Below are 26,200 nucleotides of genomic sequence, written 5' to 3'. Positions count from 1 at the left end.
TATACGGCAGCATCCTTAGCCTTAATGATAAGTTTAGTTCGGCTAAATTTACCTCCGATATAGACTTGAAGTGGTGTGTAAATTTTATCATTTCCTTATTATATTTGTATAAACGGGAGATAGATGTAATTTGTTCAAAAAAAATTCAAGTATTGTGCTATCTTGCCTACCCTATATAAAACCATGAAAGAATTGCTATGGAATCGAGGAACATTAAAGCGCACAAGGTTACCCGTGCCGTAAAATGCTATATATTATTCTTGTACATTTATTCTCCATAACTACAATCCAAGCAGAATTGTTGTTTCTATTTATTCTCAAGATGACAATATTCTGGCAATATTATGCTTGGCCCGTTTGTGCAAAAGCCGAAAAACACTCGTGAAAAAAAAAATTAATTCAAGTCCTTTGATGTTTCATTCCAGAGTTTGACTTTGATTAAGGTCAAAAGTAATCCTGATATAGCTTGATTGGGTGTTTTGAGAGAATCCATAGAGAAACCGATAACGTCGAGTGGAGATCGGGATTTCAAGGCCCGACTAAAAAGGCAAATATAGCCAAGACAAGTTTTATTGAGTATATGAATTCAAGGCCACAATCAAGAGATTGTTTTCAATTAGTTAAATCTACGAAACCCAATTTTCCAAGTAAGAAAGAAATACTGCAAACGCACCTGAATTTTATAAAATTATTATAATTTTTTCAACATCCAAATAGTGACGACCTTATGAAACAACCAGAAAATTTCCTTTATCAATAAGTGCACAATTTCTTGTGATAACCATTTAATTCTTACACTTTTGGAATTTAAGGGAAAAAGATATTCTGATTTCAAAATGTGAACGTTTGAAAACAGTGCATGTGTTTAAGCATCTCCATCTCCCTTTGCGAAACAAATTCCAGAGACAAAGACAATATCCTCCGTTTGCCTCAATCGTCCAAAACTTACCTTGAAGTATGTTAGTATGATCATGTTTGTCATGTTATGATACAAATAAGCCATGTGATGTGCAGTAGTAAATATCGCGCAGAGGACAGCTCTCGGAAAAGCGCTTCCTTGCAGTAGAGAATAATTTGAACAAAATTTTTTTTTTTCAGAGCCAAATAATGGAAAATAGACAAATCTACACTATTATAGATACTTTCGAAAAGCTCGCTTACATCTTGACTTGATAACTACGAAAGACGTTTAGTTTTAACTCGAAATGAATTAAAATGGCCAAAAATTTAGAAGATTGTTTTGATAAATTAGTGAACCAATGGCAGGACTATGTTAAACCAGGAGCAAACTATATTTTTGAATTTGCTTTATAATAAAGTTTTCATATAACGCGCGCTCTGATTGGCTGAAACAGCGTGCTTTATCAGAGAACAGAGCACGGGTTGATGACGGTAAGTTGGCTTCCAAATTTTTGCTTCGGAATTTTGACAAATTTGACCCAAATTAAACATCCCGTGTGACTCAGACAAACGCACTGGAAGCGAGCTATTTTTCTGCAGTAAATATGGCTCACAGAGACCATTGTTAGCAACAGTAGTGTTAAAACTGTACTAAAATAACAAGTTTTGCTAGATTCCCGCCGACAAAACATGTACAGCTGTAGCGAAATACACAAATTCTCAACCTAAACAGTGCTTCGATAAAGACATTAATTTTGTTACGAAGGCAGAAATTATACTAAGAAGTAAAACAACGACAGAAAACAATTGAACTGGCTCTGTTTATGATGAGAAGCTTTATTTTTGTAAATTTACAATTAAAAATGCTCATTTGCTCAAACAACACTTACATGCAGTGTAGTAACGCTCGTTCTCCGGTCATCTCAGCGAAGCAAACCGACGAGTGGTCAGTGCAAAACTTGTTCTGATATTCTCTTCTGTGCTCGAAGTAGAACCAGTGGGAGCCGTTAAGTCTTTCTAACTTTTACGCTAGTTCGGACAATCTTGCTGCATGCGGCTACAAGCCGTAAATAACTGTAGCTCCTTTCAAATTCAACCCGGCATTTCGCATTTTCATCCACAAGCTTTGAGCTCCGCGTTTCGTAATTTCCACTGGAAAAGTGTTCGTTTTCATGGGCCACAATACGGCCGGATTCCTCTGGACTATAAACCTTTACCTGCCTTGAGATCCGTATTTAAAAATTAACTTAAAAGCGAACTTTGAAGGCATCGTTCTTCTCTCGAAAGTCGCTCAAACTTCTCGAAACTGAAAGCTTAGCTGAAGTCCAGTTTGTGATTGACAGCTGTCGCTTCGTTAGCCAATCAAATTATTTGAACAATTCTAACAAGGATTGTGATTGGCTTATTTTAGCGTGCTTTATCAGAGAACAGTGCACGGCTGACGCCACTTTTGCTCGTTTGGAAAATAAAGTTTGGTTTGAAAATTCAGCCGAATGCGTGGGGAAATTATCTGATTCTTTATCATAAAACAAATAAAGAAGCCTCGACTGTGCTCTGTTCTGTTGTAAAGCACTTAGGAAGCGGTAGAGCACTCAAGAAGTAGGGAAAAACACTCGACTACGTCTCGTGTTTTCCCCTACACTTCTTTCATGCTCTACCGCTTCCTGCGTGCTTTACAACAGAACAGAGCACAGTCGAGGCTTCTTTATTTGTTAATTACAAACGTCACGTGCTTGATTTGGATTATTATGTAAAACCAAACATGGAGGCTATAGAGTGATCTAACTCGAGTAGCCAGCAACCACGCAAATTAATTGGAACAAAAGAAAGTCTTTACAAAAGAAAAGAGTAACTGCCACAGGATCGGTTTGGTATATTAACATGGCCACCCTTTTATTGTTTCCAACACCAAATTGGCTGTTCTGACTTCATGTGAAGACGCTCTATCGTGAAAAAGATCTCTTAAATTCCACATTACTAAGAGAGTAAGACACCCAGAATTTAAATTTTTCTCATTGTCTAGGCTGAACAGAATGAGAACCAGTGTCTTCTTTTTCATGTGGGCTTTATCCCAAGAATTTTGTTGTACTTGATTCAGTACTAGTGTATAAGTCAATCCAATTAGTGGTCTGACAATGAATTTGTGAGTTGATTCTGAAAGCCTCTTCAATTACTACAGACTAACATGTCATAAAGTGCAAAGCTGTTCATGGGATCTCGTTTCATCATTAGAGAAGTGTTTGCCTAAGAGACCGTGGGACGTGTGTTGTTTCAGGCATAGAGCAAGGACATGTGCTGTGACAAGCAAGCCGATCATGTTCGTGTAACTTTTATTACCTTTGCGTTTTACATTACTTTCAAGTCTACGACTACGACTATTACATAAAACTGAACTCCATATCGGCAATTCATGTAACGTTACTGATTATTTGTTCGAATAAAGGCAGTAAGGGCTTGATATTTCAATCCTGTTCAGTCCTCATTTGTCATCGTCACCAGAACCGCTACCTGCTTCAGTTGTTGGCACTAAACCTTCAGGGATGGTTGGCCCTAGAAAATATACAAAATACAGTTTAAATTGAAGGCCCTCATCAAGAGCTAAGTTAATCTATCTCAGTACAACCTTGGAAAAAACACATAACATAGTTTGGAATACAAAAAGTCCCCATTCTTGAATGAAAGTAAGACATGAACGTGCACAATCAGTTTTTAGCACACTTATCGTTTTGTTCTTATCCGGAAGACGAGAATAAGGGATCAATTTATATTTGAGAAAAAACGAGAAGAATGTATTATTTTTAAGACAGATAACTTCAACATATTACCTGCCGTTGAAAGTCTTCCAAACATTGAATTCTTACAAATGATTTTCTTAGAAGCTATGTTAGCTTTTCTCATCTGTGGATGTTATAGGTCATTCCATATTATTGTTTCCTCCTTGGGGAGCTATTTTCCGTTTTGCTCGACTTAAAAAGGAGAACATACAAGAAAACTACTTACCAAGGCTACGACTGCCGCCGGCGCCACCAGAACCCCCTCCTCCACCGCCACCACCACCGCCTGCCCCACCACCACCACCTCCACCTTCGCCGCCGTCACCGCCACTTCCACCACCTCCGCCACAGCTAAGCACTAAAAATAAAGACGATAGAGTAAAATATAGCCCTGGTCAATAGCTGAGATTATGTTTTCTGGTACGACACAAAATATCAATTCAGCTAGCGCTATTTTACACAAAGTTCTCTATCTTGGAAAAGATACTGATGATCTTATAATGTTTAAAAATAGCAGACTGCTTCAGCTTTCAGGACTAATTGATTCCATTGAAAACGTTGTTCGCGTTACCACGAAGGGAACACACAGCAGATATCTGTTTGGTTGTCATTAATATTTTTAATGCGAATATACACTATGGGATATCCTCCTTCCGAAAAAAATCGCAGTTTGAGCGACGAGTTTCATATGAGATTTCGTTCCATATTGCACACAATATTTTTGAACAGCAACTTGCCGTCCCATCTTTTTTTTTTTTTCAACATAGTGACACGATCGCCTGATCCTAAAAGAAAGGCTCTTCAAACTCTCCAGGCAATCCTGCACTAGCTTGTAATGAAATCTTCCTCATCAGGAAATTAAGTTAAATTTTATTCAAGATATGATTTTGTGTCACTTATCTCATAGGAAATAATCACCTTACACCAGATCAAATCTTATTGTTATTTCAGCGTGAATGAAGACAGGCTTTCCGCCTTGAGCACCAAGTGTTTTTGAACAATCATTTTGACCTAAGTTTTTGCCTTGTGCTCAACTACACCATTTCCTTGGTCATCGATCAGATGTTGCCGTCATAATCGTAAAGTAGTACGAGTGACAAACTGGAAAACTGTAGTCCTTTGCCTTTAGTTTGATCAAGTTTCTCTGGCTTATTTTAAATTACCCTCTGCTAGAACAGGTCTGTTATCAATTCGTAAAAGACTGGTTAAGAAAAACGCTTAACTTAAAAGTACCGTGAACTAACCTTTCTGACACTGAATGATCACAAACACGACAGCAATGACCAGCCAAAGTCTCATGGTGAACGGTGTTCAGTTGAGTTTCCAGCTTCTAAAACTGCACAAAGAGAACTGTGGACTATGGATAGGACACACTGGATGCTGCGTATTTATGTGTTCACTAGGTTGTATTGGCTTGGACGGAGAGATATTTTGTTTTACATGATTTATAGCCTCTAAGCTATATAGGCTTGCTTGGATAGATGTTTCCGCTACTTACATTTGTATACGTACTTGCACAAACTAAGAAACTCCTTAAGTTAAAGTGGTGCTCATCTCTTGAGTACTGGCCAGCTAGAGAAATATCTCATGTGACGACTTTCGAAAATCTTCAAATGCTTCAGTCACCTCAGATTAGAGGCAAGTTATGCGTGGAAAGTAACTTTAACAAGACATAACGGCAGCAGAAGCCTTAATGATAAAATTTTCCTCCAGTAGAGAATTAAAGTGGTATGTAAATTTAAGTATGTCCTAATTATCTCTGTATAAACTGGATAGATTTACTGGGAATTAAAAGAAAAATAACTTTCTAGTATTGTCCTTCCCTATTCTGGAGCCGTGAAAGAATACCTATGGAGTTCAGTAACAACAACAAAAAAAAGGCAACGCCGGTGCCATAAAACTCTACTTATTCTCCTTGTACATTTATTCTCCAAAATTACAATGCAGGTCTGTTGTTTTTATTTGTTTCAAAAATGCCAATATTTCTATATCGTATGCCTGGCTTGTCCACAAAACACTCACGAGGGCTGAAAAGTTAATCTAAGTTTTAATTTGTCCCATGTAATTTTCGTGTTTTTTTTTTTTTATTTTATCGCTCTCCAGAGTTTGGAATCAATTACGGTCAAAAACATTTCTGATATAACTTCGTTGGGTACTTTGGGAGAATCCACAAAGAAGAAGTCCAGATCTGCAATTCAGGACCGGGCTAAGAAGACAAATATAGCCAGGGAAAATATCACTTTGTAGATTGAGGGCACAATCGGGCATTTAGACCTCCAAGCTTAATTTTAGTCACCTAATTTTCCATGTAATCACAAAGACATAGCTACAAAAGAAGCTCAATATTATCAACCAATCCAAAACATGACCCCATTATCAAAATTCGTGGTGATAACCGTTTCATTCTTACACTTTTGAAAGTAAAAAGTGCAGTGACTTTAAAATGTAAATGTCCCAAAACGATCGAAACAATTTTGTACACGAATTCCAGATAAGGGATGGATTAAAACATCGAGCGACGCGAAGAAAACGCATTACGTTAACTGATATCTAGATCTATTTTCAGTGTGACATTACCGAAAATAGTTTAACTTCAATACCCAATATTTGCAGTTACCTATGCGCAAAATTCAATGTTTTTTAAACAGCCCTAAAATAACCCGCACTTTCCTTACCAACAACAACAACAACAACAGCAAAGTTATTTTACCCATCAGAAATGTGTTAGATAAGTTACAAGGAGATATCAGGTGCACTAATTAATGGTTACCAGAACTCAGAAAAAAAACTAACAAACTAAAATGTCAGGGAACTGGACTAAATAAAGTAAATCAAATGTTTACAGCTTTCTTTTAAACTACCCTAAAAAGCTTTAAACTTCAGTGCTACAGTTCTAAAACCAGTCTACCGAAATTTGTCAATGACTCGGAGTTTTGATTCTTAATTTAAATGTTTTACTATTCACTGTGGTTAAAATCAGCTGTCTTCCATTCTCAATATGTATACAATATACTTAAATCCTAAATCTCTACCAAATGTAATCTGGCAAATAATACCAATTGAAAATAGTATACACATGTGAAAAGTTTGAAATTCTGTTTTCTAACTTTATCACCAAAGATACATAATGGTAATTGAACTGAGTGGAGTGCAATTTGGTCTGAAATCATACGCGTGATTTCAAAATCGAACGAGCGCGCAGCGCGAATTCGATTTGAAATCACAAGTATGATTTCAGACCAAAATTGCACGACACGAAGTTCAATTGCCACTTTATTAGATCCATTTTGAAATCGCACAATTTTATCGCCTTAATTTTTAGATTTTTGATTTATATTTCCAGTAGCCGGTTTGTTAAAAAAAAAAAGCGGAACCGGAAACGCCTTTACGTCTCAGTTAGTATGCAAAACGATGTCATGTGACGAAAACTCATCCGAGCATGACAAAGAAACAAGCGGTTTTGAAGTGAGAACGAAAATAGTCTACTTCAGGTATAAAAGTTCAATTCTCGTCGCCTGAATCAATGATGGAAGGTCTTTCTTTCTTCTGTGGTTGAGGCTGAGACTTTTCATTGTCTTTGGAGAAGGAATTTGAATTTGAATTTGAAGGAATTTGAAGTAATTCTGCGATGGATTTCTTTTGAGTTGTGAAACTCGAGTGCACGATGCCCAGTGGATGGTACTTTTTTTTCTTTCATACCGTTTAATGGCATGATTTTAAGGGAGTCCAGCTCGTTATCATCTCCGTTTCTTTTTGTGACCTCGGTGAAGGACCCAATACTCAGGACCTTGTCATGTTCTTGCGGCGCCATTTGTTTCAAGATATTTCCAAGATGGTGGGACTAGCACCAGCTTCGTAAGACGTTCATTCATTCACTGTTTGGTGGCGCGGGGCGCATTTTGACTATGTTTATTCACAGCGACAGAGTTGAGCTCTTTTGTTGCTTCGTTTGAAACTACCGGAAACCTGGAAACATCTACCTTCTTGAGATGGCCCTGAATTTGTTGTTGTGTGGTTTTCGTTTGTTTATGTTTTACTGGACTCGGTATCATACGGATTTTGAGCAAAATATTCGTCAAAATGGACACTGAAAGTTGGAAACTTCCATTAAAGTAGGTGTTCAGCCTGAAGGAGCTGATAATCGTCATTTAGAAACTGTAATTAATTACATTCGTCAATTTTTTTGGAAAAAAAAAAGCAAGAACAACAAAGTTTTGGCAATAATAGTTGCTAAATTCTCCACACAATGGCTTTTTGTCTCTCATTTTCCTGAAATTTTATTATTTACCCTAAACTAATATTGAAATCTGATTGGTTGTTCTGTTTTACTGTCCCATTCTCAATGGCTGAGAAAAAGATGCGATTTAGAGCAAAAACTAGTGCGATTCGTGAATAAATCGCACCATTGAGAGCCAATCAGATTGCAAGGATAACCAGTGATTTCAAAATGGATTTAATAAAGTTAGCAATCTTCACTTTTATAATTATCATGGGGACTGTCTTCCTGCTTGAAGGGTTTGCACAATCTCTAAAACTACAAGTATAAACAAAATCACTCTTGCATAAACGGTAAAGATAATATTTTGTTGCTGATCATAAATACTTGCATAGGATTCCAATTATAATTTTATTATTTAGTTTCAATAATGTGTCCGAGTGATTTGTTCTTTTTTTCTCGACTGAGACTGTGGAGTACAGGAACTGTGTCTGGGTGCCATTAATTAGCAATTATGCTATTATTAAATTATGCCTAAATTAATAAGTAAGCTAAAAGTAACGGTAAGTTATAATATTTACATGTATTTTGCCTGCACTATCCAACAAAATGCTTTCAATGGTTATGATGCATATGTGCATTTGTCAGCTGAGCCCAAGATATTTTTTAGTTGGCATATCAAGGAGATAATTTACAGCAAAATTATACATTAATATCCTACATGCATCAAAGCCGGACACGTAAATCTCTAAAACCTCTTATTAGTAAAGAGAAATTGGAATCGTGTTCCCCTGATCAAATGGAGTGCTGCCACTTCTGGGGTTATAAGGTTTTAATCATATTATCAATAGGTTGAAATGTAAATTAAATAGCACTATTTACACAACACTAGCTGAAACCTAACCTTGCTGAAAGTTGCGAGGAGCAAGGCTGTCCTTCAAATGTCCCAAATTTCTCAAGCCCCTCTTTTTATAAACATACTAAATTATCTTGCACTCGGTTCTCCATTTCGTGTTGGCAAAATATTAACTGAATTTTATGCCATTGCAGATTATCACAACATAAATTTAAAAGACCCATAAACCAAGCACAATTTCCTTCCAAAGCCAAAAAAATGAATTATTTAAATAAGCCATGAGTAATTTTCTTTGTTCCATTTGTTTAAGTTGAACTCTTTCTTTCTACATTTACGAATATTAACGTAAAGAATGGAAGAAAATAAAGACAAGTTACCTTAAGAGTGCCTGCCTGTAAAAATCAGACAAATTCTTAATTTCGCGGCAACGGTCGAAAATTTGATTTCGCTCATATTCTTATGGTAGATAGGCTAGGGCATGACAAAAACTACTGGATAGTTTTTTTGGCGAAATATCCTTTTATTTCAAAGAAATATGCAAATTACCAAATTCGGTTAAAATCGTCATTTGACGCACCATTTTGTTAAGCAAGTTTGAGAGCCTCGCATGCAAAACTACATGATTCTTCCGTCTTTAAAACACTCAAATATTTTTGTGCAATGTTTAAATGTGTACTGGGTTGATTTTAGGGAAAGTTGCGTTGTCGTTTTGGGTGCAAAATAATTAAATTTCGAAGACATGTATTTCATTCACTTAAAAGTACTTCGTCAATATAATTAATTTTCACCATGTGCGAAACCTTCAAATGGATCAAGCTTCTGCTGGTTGAATTGCAGAACGATGGTCTACAGATTCCTGTAAAAATTTCTTTGGGCAAATGATTGTGAGCGACGCGAGAGCTTTTCAAAGTACGTCAAAAATGCAAACATTTGGCCATCCGTCGTCAAATTTCAATTTACGGGTTAGACGTATATTTTAGCATGCGCCACATGACTCAGATGACTTGACTTCTGTAAAGTTGAAATAGACACAGAGCTGATAATTTCGAAATGTTCTAACCTCATTTGCTGTAAAAGGCAGGTCCAAAGCCGATTTGACGTGTTTCTCTCACCATTCGTCGCACATAAAGCAAAGTTTGCTTTTGTTTACATAACGTCCGATGTACATCGCCAACTGTCAACTTATTTAACGGTCGAATACCATGAATCTGTGACCCTCTTTCGACACATATGATCACCACTGCATCTAAGTCAAAAACGGCTAAGTCATTTGTAGATAGTTGCTTGCTTTGCACAACACCAAACTATTACGTTTGATCATCATGGTTTGATGGCTTGAATCCTTTCTTGAAGCGGTTCCTTGTTCGTCACGCAATGCTGTCATCCCATTTTAGGGGGTAGGGGTAGGACAATTCCTATCCTAATATGTAAGGCTCTGTAAGGCTTGGAATCACTGGGAGCACACAATCGTGTTGAGTAGCAAGAGATTGAATTAAGAAATGAAAAGAATGAATAGTTTACCATTGCCCCTGTTGTAATATTTTACTCGACCACCGCTACCTACATGCCCTGCGTAATACTGTAACGCTAAACTCATACCTAGGTCTTTTCGCGCTATGCAATTATTTTTGGTTTATACATGTAATACAGTGGGCTACCCTCGGGGAAATGGGTGGTGACCGCTTAATGGGGCTAGCCGCTCAAATAGAGGTTGGTGTACCTTGAATATTTAATTTTTCACCATCTTTCTGCGCTTATGAACATCACTGCATCTAAGTCTAAAACGACTGAGTCATTTGTAGATGGTTGCTTGCTTTACGCTTCGCCAAAATATTACGTTTGATCGATTGCTGACCATTGTTGATAAACGTGTCGGCGCAGCACAATCTTACAGCCATTATTTGTTCGTCACGCAATGCTGTCACGGCATACGCTGCACATTATAATCTATTTTGTATAGAGTACTCTCAGGATAAGTGAAACAATTTAATCATTGTTCATCTGTTTGTTCATATATATAATAATATGTGTATATTTATATAATCGTGCTCCATAGTGTACGTGGCGTCGGTCCAAATCACGTTTGTTGTACGTTCTGACGTTTCAGACAACAGCTGATAAAGCTAGTGCCTGTACTCACTAGAATTTTAAGAAAATCGCCATAAACAAATTATAGATCAATGAAGCAAGAACTACCTGAAATAAAAATAGGAAATCACGACATGTCTAATTCGTGAGAAAAACAGACTAAATTTAATTAGTAATTACGTGAGTAAATAGCCCTGGCCATGCCATTTTATTTGGCGTATTTTGTTTGCTTGGTGGCGAGGCATTGGTATGTAACAGAAAATAGTGGACTGTTGTCAATACAGTCCAAAATTATCGTCAGTAAAATATTGTAAATAAAACACCTATTGACCGGTTACCTCCGCGGCCACCATTTGGTCATTCCGATAAGGGTTTCATTATTGTCTTTACCCCTATTAAGCGGCCACCCAAAATTTAAGAACTTTGTTTTGGAAAGGGCGCTGGCAGATAAGAGTCTGAAACTGAAGTGCATGACGAGTGATAATTCAAACACACGTCTATCATGATTGTCTTGAATTGACTCCATGTTCGCCAAGAAATTTATAGCCCGACAGTGAAAAATTAAATATTCAAAGTACACCAACCTCTATTTAAGCGGCTAGTCCCATTAAGCGGTCACCACCCATTTCCCCGAGGGTAGCCCACTGTATTACATGTATAAACCAAAAATAATTGCATAGCGCGAAAAGACCTAGGTTTGAGTTTAGCGCATTCTCGTCCCCAGAGCCTCCGTTTCTTTTGCTCACGTACTCGGACTTTTAAGACGAGTAGCAGTGGGTACGAGAATGGAGTTTAGCGTTACAGTATTACGCAGGGCATGTAGGTAGCGGTGGTTGAGTAAAATATTACAACAGGGGCAATGGTAAACTATTCATTCTTTTCATTTCTTAATTCAATCTCTTGCTACTCAACACGATTGTGTGCTCCCAGTGATTCCAAGCCTTACAGAGCCTTACGTATTAGGATAGGAATTGTCCTACCCCTACCCCCTAAAATGGGATGACAGCATTGCGTGACGAACAAGGAACCGCTTCAAGAAAGGATTCAAGCCGTCAAAACATGATGATCAAACGTAATCGTTTGGTGTTGTGCAAAGCAAGCAACTATCTACAAATGACTTAGCCGTTTTTGACTTAGATGCAGTGGTGATCATATGTGTCGAAAGAGGGTCACAGATTCATGGTATTCGACCGTTAAATAAGTTGACAGTTGGCGATGTACATCGGACGTTATGTAAACAAAAGCAAACTTTGCTTTATGTGCGACGAATGGTGAGAGAAACACGTCAAATCGGCTTTGGACCTGCCTTTTACAGCAAATGAGGTTAGAACATTTCGAAATTATCAGCTCTGTGTCTATTTCAACTTAACATAAGTCAAGTCATCTGAGTCATGTGGCGCATGCTAAAATATACGTCTAACCTGTAAATTGAAATTTGACGACGGATGGCCAAATGTTTGCATTTTTGACGTACTTTGAAAAGCTCTCGCGTCGCTCACAATTTTTTGATCTTCCGATTAAAGAAAATTTATGGGAATAATTTTTTATTGTCTAGTAGATCCGAACATTTCAAATTCCACAAGCTACCGTCGATCTAATTTAGGTCCTATATTTCTGAAGTTTGTTTGGAAGCTTCGAACGACATGAAAATTGTGAATTTCGGTTCGGTTTTTCCATATTCTTGAAAGTTACATTTTACGACGTCATTAGTTACTTACACAGAGCAACCTGCGGTGTGTCCGAAATCATTGTAGGTTTGTACCTGGATATGAGCCATGTCGTTCTGTTCGATATAAGTTCCAACATTCGTGTGTCTCATTCTCAAAAAAAAATGGCTTTCTTTCTGCACATTCCGGGCTCGGTTTTGCCAGTCGAATTTACGCAACATTATAGCACGCAGTGAGCTAGCCCGCGTAGCAAGTGTTTCTGTGGGGTTCGAGAGCAAAGAATTACGGCGCCCCGTTTTCCGCGCAGGCAAAACACCTAATATCCCGTTCCTCGGTCTTTCTTTGCTCTCAAACCCCACGGAAACGCTTGCTACGCGTGGAACAATTCGTTGACTAAGCGTTCTTTCAAGCCCATAAGGACTAGAACCTAGCAACTTTCCCAATCTGGGGGTCTATTTTGCTTAATTGGCGGACTTTTGAAATTTAGCTGGAAAGTCAGGTGGTAAAATATGTGACGTGATCTCTGCTTTTATATTTCAATCCAAGGAATTTTCTCGCTTTCTTGTAGGTTTCCAACCGTAACAGAAGGATACATTTTGACAGTCTACGAAGCGGTTGTCCCTACTCAGTCGGCCTATTTGCAAATACGGTTTATTGTTTTTTAGACGTGAGGTTATTGGCAAAAATCGACTCAAAACTACTTGTCCTACCATTTGCAGTTCATATAACAACTTCGGCCAGCTTCGACAAGTCAAGTAACTCAAGTGTTATTGTTTAGAATAAGCGAAATGAAAGCAATGAGATATATAAAATGTCTCACAGTATGGTTTCAAATCAGGAGGACTTTACATCTCCTATTGAAGATATCTCGCCGACGATGGTCCTATTCAATTTGAAAGTGCTCGCAAAACTTGGCCTTTGCTCGAATTGCTCACGAAAAATAGATAAAGATGAGTGCTCGCTTGCTTGGGTTTCCCAATTTCCATAAGTATGGGGCTGTCCTTGTGGCCCTACGGGTCGCCGGAGCTTCGCTGTAATGTCAATGATAATAATGACAAAGGAATTGAAATTTTCCAGTTTCAACCTATTTACCTCCTCTACAGGTCAATCGGTTTAACAAAAAGGTTAAAACCTCTACACGAAATTCAAACATCTTTAAAGGATTATTATATTAAATATTACCGGCCCGGCAATCGTAGAGGGCTCGTTGTAGTTGCAGCCTTAGTGAATTCAATCAGTTACGTCACAATGAACTTGTTCATGGACTCTGAAAGCCTCTAAAATTACTACAGGATAACATGTTATAGAGCTGTTCATGAGAATCTTATTTCATCATTAGTAATAGCCTCTTCCAGGTTTTCAGTTAGCTGGGGTGCAGCGCGAAAAACGGTGAGCAAGGAAATAGAGGAAAAGCGCGGTGAGAAAAAGCGAAAGAACGCCTGTGGGAGAACTTAACAAAAGCTCCTTCTGACCACTTATAGACCACCTAGAGGGCCCCGTAACATAACCGCCGGCTTCTGGTTTTCAGTTGTCAACAATATAGAACGCAACTTAGTAGCATGTTCAATGTATATTTCAAACTTTTTCCCTCGAAAGCCAATACTTGGAGACTTTAAAACATATCTTCCGATAGAAATGAGCCTAAACAAAGTATGAATACATGGCAAATTACAGAGCTGTAAAACTCTGCGAAGAGAAAGGTCGAGAGACCGAAAGGAGAACGGCAAATGTACAAACGTAATGTGTCGTGTAGGCCCGTCAACCCCATTTTACAAATAATCTCGCACTTTCCGTTCTTTGCGGATTCTTCGTCAATATACCTATTGCAGTTGCTGCAACTCCAATTTGAAGTTGAACTCAAAATGACCTAGGACAACAGACCAGTCATGTTCGTGTAACTTTTATTGCTGTTTTACATTACTTTAAAAAGTCTTCCACTACGATTATTATATAAAATTTAACATCGTGCACATGCATTGCTTAATTCCCAAAAAAAATGCAGTAGGGGCATGATTTTTAATCTTGTTGAGACATCATTTGTCATCGTCATCGTCAGCGTTGCTGCCATTTCCTTCAGGGATGGATGGCACTAAACCTTCAGGAATGGTTGGCACTGTACCGTCAGGGATGGATGGCACTAAAAAAAGATAAAATAAAATAAAATGAAAAAAAGTCCCTTATCCTGGGCTGAGATTACCTTTATTGGGATGGTATTGAAAAATCTAAAAACTCAGCTAGGAGTAATCAAATTTTCCATTCTTGAATAAAGGTAAAACCTGAACGATACACAATCAGTTTTAAATATATTTAGGGACCGGTCATTATTTATCTCCTGGGGGATGGCGGAGCATTTTCGGCGAAAGACAATAACATTTAACTGATACCCCTTTAAATGTTTTTTTTTTTATTATTATTGAAGTATCCCCCTCATAGATTAAAATTCCTGGAAGAAGTTTTATCATTTCGACTTCCTTCGAGGCATACACGCCGGAGGACGTTCACGCTGCTAAGGGTGCCTCACAACACGGGAGCTACAAGCTCGTCTCAACTGCACTTGAAGTCAGGGGATATTCATCCGAATCCTGGACCGAAGAAGAGAAATACCGCTAAATATCCTTGCGGAGAATGCCAATGCAACGTGCGAAATAATCAAGACGCCATTTTTTGTGTGGAATGTCAAGGGTGGTTTCATGCAATGTGCATCAATATGAGCAAAGCGACTTTCGAATACTATCTTAAGAATTTTAATCTCCCTTGGACCTGTTCCTTCTGCTCTTTACCGAAGTTCAGTGATTCTTTCTTTGAACAACCGAATGATGGTCCTGGTTCTTCGATAATCAATTCGCAGGAGGCTTACGGAGGTGTTGCTAGAGATTTGTGCATCGGCTCCTCAGATGATTATGTTGGACCAGGTTTTCGTAGGGAATTAGCTTCCCAGTCCAACACTCTTCAGGATGGTTACTAATCAACACTCACCAAGTATGGTTGGCTCTGGATTTAATGTTTAACTTCAGCTTCACATCATTTTTCAACACCAGCTTTCAGCAATTTCTAAAACTCTCTCTCTTTACAGTTTTACAACTCTTTTTGTTAGCTAGTTTACAGGAGGTTATCTAACGCTTTACATCAGTGCTAAATTAAGCTAAATCTACCACTCTAGGTGTGGATTTCCAGGCACAGAACCAATGGAGGGTATCGGTGGTTACCTCAGTAAAACTTCAGTAATAATTAAACGTGCTTTTGACTAGACGGATTGGTTATGGGAATGAATAGCTAATGAGATAGACGAGAAAGGGACATTTTGGGCTAGGTCGAAATCTAGCGAAGCGTTCAAAGGTCTGAGTAATGAAAATAAGATCATAGCCTTGTCTAGTGACGCACAACGCGCGGGCGACTAAAACAACAGGTGGAAAGCTAAAACTGGCAGGTGCCTAAAAAGTACTAGTGAAAGGTAACGGATATCTAGCATTGGTTCTCGCTGTTCGATGGATATATTTTACTTCTACTTAAATTATAGTTCTACAATTAATTAGCGTATGAGAGAACTAAGACAATATCGAGAATCCTAATTGGATTACGGTCGCGCTTACAAAAATAACTGACAGGTAGGTGAGTTACGGGTGGCCGTAACGCCCAACTTAGTTTCCAGTTTACCAACGTTATCTTTTTCCATGATAAACCCTCGAATTCGTTTTAAAAATATCCCAAGACAATAATTTATATCTGTAAGTATTATAAGTTTCCAACACCAAAAATAAGTTTCCCTTATTGTTTAAAGTAGGAAATAAATAAATATGTGTAACGCATCATTGCTTGCATTTTTATTGTTTAACAATTATGCAGAACCCTCTGTTGTAGATGACAGTTTGAGGGAGTTTGCAATGAGCCTACGGCAATCATCTGTTAAAGATTTTAAAGTGGCGCACCTGAATGTTAGGAGCCTTCGATCGAAGATTGATGAGATTCGCCTGCTACAAGAATTATGTAATTTCGACATTCTCGCAATAACAGAGTCGCATCTCGACAGTTCTGTTCCTGACTTTCATATCGAAATTGAGGGTCTTCGCTTTTTCCGTTTGGATAGGCCAAAACGTAAAGGAGGAGGGTGTGTGCTGTACTACGCGGAAAATCTTACTGTCATTTACAGAAGAGATCTGTCCGATAAGAACCTTGAGGCTATCTGGATTCAAGTGAATTTCCCATCAGTAACTGCTTTATTTTCTGTTATTTACAGAGCACCAGATGATAATGACTTCTTCGATAAATTTCAGAAACAATTAGAAAGCGCATGGCTCAGATCATCCTACATCTTCCTATTAGGAGATTTAAACTGCGATCTGAGTATTCTGAACACTGTATCAAGGAACAAGAACGCAGCAAAGTTGTTGAGTATTTTTGATGCTTTAAATTTAGAGAATACAATAACATCGCCAACTCGTGTTACACCAACTTGTGAATCGCTAATTGACCTAATTGTGACATCCAAGAAAGAATTGATCCATTCATCTGGTGTTTTCCACTTGGGGATTTCTGATCACAGCTTAATTCACGCTTCTATTCGACTGACACAAAAACGGCCTCCCGCTAAAATAATCAAAACTAGGAACTACAAGAATTTTAATGAGGCCAACTTCCAGCAGGATATTTCCTTCGCGCCCTTTCATGTTGCCTCTGTTTTTGACGATCCTGATGACAAACTATGGGCCTGGAACAAGTTATTCCTTGATGTGTGTGATCAACACGCACCTCTTAAAGATGTAAATGTCAGAAGCTCCTCACTTCCTTGGATTACAAACAGTATCCGTCTTAAGATTAACCTAAGATACAAACTATTCAAATTGGCTGTGAACACTAAATGCCCACATAATTGGAGCGAGTACAAGAGGATTCAAAACGAAATTACCACTGACCTTCGTCAGGCCAAAGCTATGTACTTCAATGAGTTGTTTACTGAGATTAAGACTACTAGAGCATATTGGAATCTAGTGCGAAAAGCCACTGCACCGAAGAAGCAAACTGTTGTTGGTCCACTAAAAACTGAGTCGGGTCACCTTGTTGTTAAGGACGACGAGAAAGCTTGCTTGATGAACACCTATTTTGCCTCGGTTGGTGAGAAATTGGCGCTTGATCTCCCGCCTTCAATCACGCGATCGCTGTCTTCTGATTTGGTGACACAGACGAAAATCGTACCATCACTTTCTGAGGTCAATCTCTCTGAAGTTGGCGTTCTGCGACAAATAAAGCATCTTAAATCCAATAAGGCTACCGGTCCTGACGGTATTTCTCCAAAACTTTTGAAATTAGCCAGTCATGCAGTGAGCCCTCACCTCACGAACCTTTTCCGACGGAGCATCCACCACGAAACTGCGTACGAGGGTTGGAAACTTGCAAGGGTGTCCCCGATTTTCAAAAAGGATGACAGCACCGATCCAGGAAATTATCGTCCGGTCTCTATTTTGTCGGTTCCAAGCAAGCTGCTCGAATGTGAAATCAATACCGCCATTGTCAATCATGCGACGAACAATAACTTGATAACTCCTAATCAGTGGGCCTATAGGAAGGCTCACTCCACTGAGCTACTTCTCATTCATCTCACAGAGAAATTGAGGAAGTTTGTTGATGACGGCCTCACAGTCACTGTCGCTTTTGTAGACTTCAGGAAAGCCTTTGATAGCGTATTGCATTCGCGCTTATTGGACAAATTACATGGACAGTTCGGCATTGATGGTGAACTCTATGCGTGGATGGATAGCTACCTTTCGAATCGAAAGTAGTTCGCGACGATAAATGGAAAAGAACCATCGAAAATGTACGTTAGGTGCGGAGTACCACAGGGCTCGGTGTTGGGTCCTACCTTGTTTACGCTTTTTACGAACGATTTACCTTCATTCATTAAATCTGGAGATACTTTTATGTACGCTGATGACACTACGGTTTTCTGTACAGGCTCCTCGCGAGACGTCGCCTGCAGTTTACTAAACTGTGCCCTGGAAGAACTTTTCACCTGGTGTGTTAACAACCGCCTTACTCCACATCCTGGCAAGTGCGAGGTAATGTTACTCTCCAAAGCTCGGCTTATTGGTCCGCTGCCTGCCATTTATATTGGCAAGTCCATCATTGAATACAAGGCTACGGCCAGGCTTCTGGGTGTTACCTTGGATCAAAACCTGAGCTGGATACCTCGCCTGAAAGAAGTCATTAAAAACTTTACAAACAAATTGAGCCTCCTGAAGAAATCCAAGTTTCTACCCAGTCATGTGTGCCAGTCACTTTACGTAAAGGTTATCCAGCCATCCATTACGTACGCGATGCCCGTCTGGGGCGGGGTTAATCAGACAGAGTTATTTAAAACATTGGAAAGACAACATTGCCGTGCTGCTAGAATTATTTTTGGCTTTCCACCGGACATGCCAACAGTTGACGTTTTAGCTACCGTTAAGTGGAACACTTTAACATATATGTATAAACGTTCTTTAATTAAACTTTTTTTCAAAGGTTATCATGGCATGCTCCCTAGCACTTTGGCTGAAGAGTTGATTATCCACGGCGACAGACCTTCTTCACGACTAAAGCATGGGCTGATAGTACCGAGTTTTACCTCCAAATACGTTAAAAACTCCATTTCCTATAGAGGGGCTGTCCTCTAGAAGGCTATAGGGCGAACTAATAGATCGATACTAGAGAGCACAGACCTGAAATCTTTTTTGAAGAATGTTGTTAATTGTAACACTTTTAAGGAATTTAATTTTAATGTTTTAGCCCCACAAATAATTAACAAAAGATCGGAAAATCTTAACTATGGATCTCATTCGTTGTTATCAAATTATATTTTTTGTAAGAATTACTTAATTCTTGTATTAATTTTTTATTAACTGTATTAATTATTTATCTATTAATTTGCAGTTATTTTATGTATCTTATTAGTACACGACCCCACAAGCTTGTTAGTTTTGACGTCTTTTATCGTGTATAAATAAAGGTTGTCTGTATGTATGTATGTAGGTATTGATAAATTTCGTGATACCCCCTCAATGTCTTCGCACACATATTTACCTTTCGACGTAAATATTTAGTGCTTTTAACGGTCATTTGAATGTAATATTTTTAACTATTATGCTGACTTACAGATTAATGAAGCCGCCATAGTGCAGTCTTTGATCCGTGTCTTCCCGATATCTGATCAGGGTTCTGGTCAGAACTTTTCACAGGCGTTCAATAAAGTATAACAGGCGGCATCAATTAAAGCGAGGCCTAATTTGGCCGAAGGGGCCAGCCAACCCAGGGGGTTGCGGGCGTATGTTACCCCAAGAAAAGTTTGAAATTTTAGGTTGCCAAAGATGCGATGTCATGCATTTTGGGGAGCAAAGTGTTGCCGAGAATGAGTCGCTTATGATCATAAAATTAGATGTAGCAAGTAGCGCCGTTTAACCTTTTTAAATACTAGTTTCTTCTTGAAACGTCTCAATCTGTAAGTCTTAATTTATTGTTATATGTGTACAAATTTTAATAACGGGAACAGGGGGCTACATTCGACTTTATAGAGCCGATAGAATTCTGCTGCCCTGTGATTGATGTCAGATGTCATACCAGCAAGTAACCGTCCCAAGCGCTTGAAGACTGCAAAGTTACTTTTTAGAGCGCCAAATTGCCGTCTACCAAGTCTGTATGGGCACAGACTTGGTGGACCCCCCTTTTTAAGTGACCCCCCTTTTGGTCTCTCAGTTATGACTGATCCCCCTTTTGTACGTAATCCTAAAAATTCAATGATCCCCCATAAATCCTCCCCCCTTCACCCCCCCCCCCCCCCCACCAGGCGATAAGTAATGACCAGTTCCTTATCGTTTTTATTAGGAGGATGAGTTATAAAGGAAGCGATTGGTATTTTAAGAGCAAAACGAATAAAAAAATGATTTTTTAGGCATATCACTTCAATACAGTTACCTGCCGTTAAAAGTGTTTTAACTATTGCATTGTTACAAATGATTTTCTTACAATTATTGTTAGGTTTTTATATTCTTATATTGGACTGTTCTATTGCAAGAAAGGGACGGGCCTCCTCTCTAGTAAACTATGCTCAGTTTGCCTTACTTAAGACTGAATAAATAATTGCGAAGAAACTACTCACCAACTACTCGGGGTCTCTTGCCACCGGCACCGCCACTTCCCCCCTCGCCGCCACCACCGCCACCACCGCCTTCACCACCACCTCCACCTCCACCTACGCCGCCGTCGCCGCCACTACCATTACCTCCGCCACAGCTAAGCACTAAATATTAAGACGATAGAATAAATAAAGCCCTGGTCGAGAGTTGAGATTATCTGTTCTGGTACGACGCAAAAACTTAATTCAGCTAAGGTTACTTTACAGAAATTTCCTTATCTCGAAAAGATACTGGTTATCTTAATGTTTAAAAATGGCAGCTTCTTTAAGCTTTGTAGACTAATTGATTCCACTTTTTTGTTTTCGCGTTACCACGCCACCACCGTATAGCACTAAAAAAAGACGATGCAATAAAAAAGCCCTGGTCAAAAGCTGAGATTATCTCTTCGGTGCTATACTTAGTATAAATAAATCATGTACGTTTATTTTGCACAAATTCCCACACTCTTCAAAAAGGCAATAGCGTTATTGTAATATTTTATAAAGCAGCTACCTTCAGCCTCGAGTATAGATGATTCAAGTGAAACTATTCTTTTCGGGTTACTACGCAAGAAACACCAAGTGGATTTCTTTTTAGTTTTCACTGCCGGACTGAGAAGGACTTTCCCTCTTGCAATACAAAAAAGCGTTGAGTGCTAAGTTTCACAGGAGATTTTGTCCCTTGGTACAAAAATTTGTTTTCTATCAGTTGCTTGGCATACCAGTTTATTATTTATCAAATGAGTGCCGCGATTGCCTTATCCAAAAAGACAAGCCTGAACTTTCTGAATCTTTCAAACTCCCCAGGCAATCCTGTACTTGCTTGTAATGAAATCTTCCGTATCGAGAATATGAGGAAAGTTTATTGAAAATACGCTTTTTGTGTCACTCATTTCATAGGAAATAACCAACTAATATCGAATCTCGTTCTTATTTCAACGTGAATGAAGGAAGGCTTTCCGCCTTGAGCACAAAGATGATCACAGGTGAGCGCAGGTGATCATTTTCACCGGACATTGTACCAGTCTGCTTTTCATCAGACTGCTGCGAGAGACAAATCGCCTCAAAAAGGTCTATTCCTTTGTCTTTAGTTTTCTCGAGTTTCTTTGGTTCATTTCGAACTAGGGTTTGGTAGAAAAGAAGTATTAGCAATTCGTCAGTCTAACACTTATTTAAATGTCAGTTTAAAGAAAAAAACACTAAACTTAAAAGCCACTACAACTAACCTCTCTGACACTCAAATATTACCAACACGACAGCAATGACGAGCCAAAGTCTCATGGTGAACAGTGTTTGTGTTTCTATCTTGTCAGCAACAGCATGAAAAGAACCGTGGACTGTGGAAAGAGCACACTGGAGTTGCGTATTTATGTGCTCACTAGCTAAGTTATATTAGCTTGCAGGGAGTTTGTTTATTGACTATATTATATATAGCCTTCAAGTGATATAGGCTTCCTTGGGTAATTCTAATCCTATTTCTAGCTTTTGTCTTTTATAGAAAGGTGATTTTCCATGTACAAAAACGTTACAGTTGACGGGGGAATGACCTAGTCTTAAGGTCTAGATAATGACGGCTTTTGCCTGACAATCACAATCAAACAGTGACAAACACAACCTCTGTATTTGTATACGCATTTTCTCACTCTGATATGCATAAACTTAGAAACTCCTTCAGTCGAAGTGATAGACATCTCTTGAACAATGGCCAGCAGGCGAATCTCTCATGTGACGATTTTCGAAAATCGTCAAATGCTTTTTACGTGAGATTAGAGGTTCCGGAAAGCAGTTTTAACATGATATACGGCAGCATCCTTAGCCTTAATGATAAGTTTAGTTCGGCTAAATTTACCTCCGATAGAGACTTGAAGTGGTGTGTAAATTTTATTATTTCCTTATTATATTTGTATAAACGGGAGATAGATGTAATTTGTTTAAAAAAAAAAATTCAAGTATTGTGCTATCTTGCCTACCCTATACTAGAACCATGAAAGAATTGCTATGGAACCGAGGAACATTAAAGCGCACAAGGTTACCCGTGCCGTAAAATGCTATATATTCTTCTTGTACATTTATTCTCCATAACTACAATCCAAGCAGAATTGTTGTTTCTATTTATTCTCAAGATGACAATATTCTGGCAATATTATGCTTGGCCCGTTTGTGCAAAAGCCGAAAAACACTCGTGAAAAAAAAAATAAATTCAAGTCTTGACATTTTTTTTTTTCCTTTGATGTTTCATTCCAGAGTTTGACTTTGATTAAGGTCAAAAGTAATCCTGATATAGCTTGATTGGGTGTTTTGAGAGAATCCATAGAGAAACCGATAAAGTCCAGTGGAGATCGGGATTTCAAGGCCCGACTAAAGAGGCAAATATAGCCAAGACAAGTTTTATTGAGTATATGAATTCAAGGCCACAATCAAGAGATTGTTTTCAATTAGTTAAATCTACGAAACCCAATTTTCCAAGTAAGAAAGAAATACTGCAAACGCACCTGAATTTTTTCAACATCCAAATAGTGACGACCTTATGAAACAACCAAAAAATTTCCTTTATCAATAAGTGCACAATTTCTTGTGATAACCATTTAATTCTTACACTTTTGGAATTTAAGGGAAAAAGATATTCTGATTTCAAAATGTGAACGTTTGAAAACAGTGCATGTGTTTAAGCATCTCCATCTCCCTTTGCGAAACAAATTCCAGAGACAAAGACAATATCCTCCGTTTGCCTCAATCGTCCAAAACTTACCTTGAAGTATGTTAGTATGATCATGTTTGTCATGTTATGATACAAATAAGCCATGTGATGTGCAGTAGTAAACATCGCGCAGAGGACAGCTCTCGGAAAAGCGCTTCCTTGCAGTAGAGAATAATTTGAACAAAAACGTTTTTTTTTTTTTTTAGAGCCAAATAATGGAAAATAGACAAATTTACACTATTATAGATACTTTCGAAAAGCTAGCTTACATCTTGACTTGATAACTACGAAAGACGTTTAGTTTTAACTCGAAATGAATTAAAATGGCCAAAAATTTGGAAGATTTTTTTGATAAATTACTGAACCAATGGCAGGACTATGTTAAACCAGAAGCAAACTATATTTTTGAATTTGCTTTACAAACGTCACGTGCTTGATTTGGATTATTATGTAAAACCAAACATGGAGACTATAGAGTGATCTAACTCGAGTAGCCAGCAACTACGCAAATTAATTGGAACAAAAGAAAGTCTTTACAAAAGAAAAGAGTAACTGCCACAGGATCGGTTTGGTATATTAACATGGCCACCGTTTTATTGTTTCCAACACCAAATTGGCTGTTCTGACTTCATGTGAAGACGCTCTATCGTGAAAAAGATCCCTTAAATTCCACATTACTAACAGAGTAAGACACCCAGAATTTAAATTTTTCTCATTGTCTAGGCTGAACAGAATGAGAACCAGTGTCTTCTTTTTCATGTGGGCTTTATCCCAAGAATTTTGTTGTACTTGATTCAGTATTAGTATATAAGTCAATCCAATTAGTGGTCTGAGAATGAATTTGTGAGTTGATTCTGAAAGCCTCTTCAATTACTACAGACTAACATGTCATAAAGTGCAAAGCTGTTCATGGGATCTCGTTTCATCATTAGAGAAGTGTTTGCCTAAGAGACCGTGGGACGTGTGTTGTTTCAGGCATAGAGCAAGGACATGTGCTGTGACAAGCAAGCCGATCATGTTCGTGTAACTTTTATTACCTTTGCGTTTTACATTACTTTCAAGTCTACGACTACGATTATTACATAAAATTGAACTCCATATCGGCAATTCATGTAACGTTACTGATTATTTGTTCGAATAAAGGCAGTAAGGGCTTGATATTTCAATCCTGTTCAGTCCTCATTTGTCATCGTCACCAGAACCGCTACCTGCTTCAGTTGTTGGCACAAAACCTTCAGGGATGGTTGGCCCTAGAAAATATACAAAATACAGTTTAAATTGAAGGCCCTCATCAAGAGCTAAGTTAATCTATCTCAGTACAACCTTGGAAAAAACACACAACATAGTTTGGAGTACAAAAAGTCCCCATTCTTGAATGAAAGTAAGACATGAACGTGCACAATCAGTTTTTAGCACACTTATCGTTTTGTTCTTATCCGGAAGACGAGAATAAGGGATCAATTTATATTTGAGAAAAAACGAGAAGAATGTATTATTTTTAAGACAGATAACTTCAACATATTACCTGCCGTTGAAAGTCTTCCAAACATTGAATTCTTACAAATGATTTTCTTAGAAGCTATGTTAGCTTTTCTCATCTGTGGATGTTATAGGTCATTCCATATTATTGTTTCCTCCTTGGGGAGCTATTTTCCGTTTTGCTCGACTTAAAAAGGAGAACGTACAAGAAAACTACTTACCAAGGCTACGACTGCCGCCGGCGCCACCAGAACCCCCTCCTCCACCGCCACCACCACCGCCTGCCCCACCACCACCACCTCCACCTTCGCCGCCGTCACCGCCACTTCCACCACCTCCGCCACAGCTAAGCACTAAAAATAAAGACGATAGAGTAAAATATAGCCCTGGTCAATAGCTGAGATTATGTTTTCTGGTACGACACAAAATATCAATTCAGCTAGCGCTATTTTACACAAAGTTCTCTATCTTGGAAAAGATACTGATGATCTTATAATGTTTAAAAATAGCAGACTGCTTCAGCTTTCAGGACTAATTGATTCCATTGAAAACGTTGTTCGCGTTACCACGAAGGGAACACACAGCAGATATCTGTCTGGTTGTCATTAATATTTTTAATGCGAATATACACTATGGGATATCCTCCTTCCGAAAAAAATCGCAGTTTGAGCGACGAGTTTCATATGAGATTTCGTTCCATATTGCACACAATATTTTTGAACAGCAACTTGCCGTCCCATCTTTTTTTTTTTTTTTTTCAACATAGTGACACGATCGCCTGATCCTAAAAGAAAGGCTCTTCAAACTCTCCAGGCAATCCTGCACTAGCTTGTAATGAAATCTTCCTCATCAGGAAATTAAGTTAAATTTTATTCAAGATATGATTTTGTGTCACTTATCTCATAGGAAATAATCACCTTACACCAGATCAAATCTTATTGTTATTTCAGCGTGAATGAAGACAGGCTTTCCGCCTTGAGCACCAAGTGTTTTTGAACAATCATTTTGACCTAAGTTTTTGCCTTGTGCTCAACTACACCATTTCCTTGGTCATCGATCAGATGTTGCCGTCATAATCGTAAAGTGGTACGAGTGACAAACTGGAAAACTGTAGTCCTTTGCCTTTAGTTTGATCAAGTTTCTCTGGCTAATTTTAAATTACCCTCTGCTAGAACAGGTCTGTTATCAATTCGTAAAAGACTGGTTAAGAAAAACGCTTAACTTAAAAGTACCGTGAACTAACCTTTCTGACACTGAATGATCACAAACACGACAGCAATGACCAGCCAAAGTCTCATGGTGAACGGTGTTCAGTTGAGTTTCCAGCTTCTAAAACTGCACAAAGAGAACTGTGGACTATGGATAGGACACACTGGATGCTG

The 26,200-nt window shown here is 38.4% G+C and overlaps 3 long non-coding RNA genes across 3 annotated transcripts; all 3 read right to left on the bottom strand.

Annotated features, from left to right (window-relative positions):
• Positions 1 to 3,213: 3,213 nt before the first annotated feature.
• Positions 3,214 to 5,048, bottom strand: LOC149102017 (uncharacterized). Its single transcript, XR_016202551.1, has 3 exons — positions 4,919 to 5,048; positions 3,901 to 4,032; positions 3,214 to 3,450 (listed from the first exon to the last, which is right to left on the bottom strand). It is a non-coding gene; the product is annotated as an uncharacterized LOC149102017 (long non-coding RNA).
• Positions 5,049 to 14,385: 9,337 nt separating this feature from the next.
• Positions 14,386 to 15,610, bottom strand: LOC149102016 (uncharacterized). The gene is made up of 2 exons (XR_016202595.1): positions 15,478 to 15,610; positions 14,386 to 14,638 (listed from the first exon to the last, which is right to left on the bottom strand). It is a non-coding gene; the product is annotated as an uncharacterized LOC149102016 (long non-coding RNA).
• An 8,742-nt stretch (positions 15,611 to 24,352) lies between these two features.
• Positions 24,353 to 26,200, bottom strand: LOC149102015 (uncharacterized). Its single transcript, XR_016202550.1, has 3 exons — positions 26,062 to 26,200; positions 25,040 to 25,171; positions 24,353 to 24,589 (listed from the first exon to the last, which is right to left on the bottom strand). It is a non-coding gene; the product is annotated as an uncharacterized LOC149102015 (long non-coding RNA).

The sequence above is a fragment of the Orbicella faveolata genome, unplaced genomic scaffold (assembly GCF_042242905.1).
Source record: "Orbicella faveolata isolate gen_17 unplaced genomic scaffold, um_ofav_v1 contig_36, whole genome shotgun sequence".
Taxonomy (NCBI): Eukaryota; Metazoa; Cnidaria; class Anthozoa; order Scleractinia; family Merulinidae; genus Orbicella; species Orbicella faveolata.
This window is presented reverse-complemented; position numbering and strand designations above follow the sequence as displayed.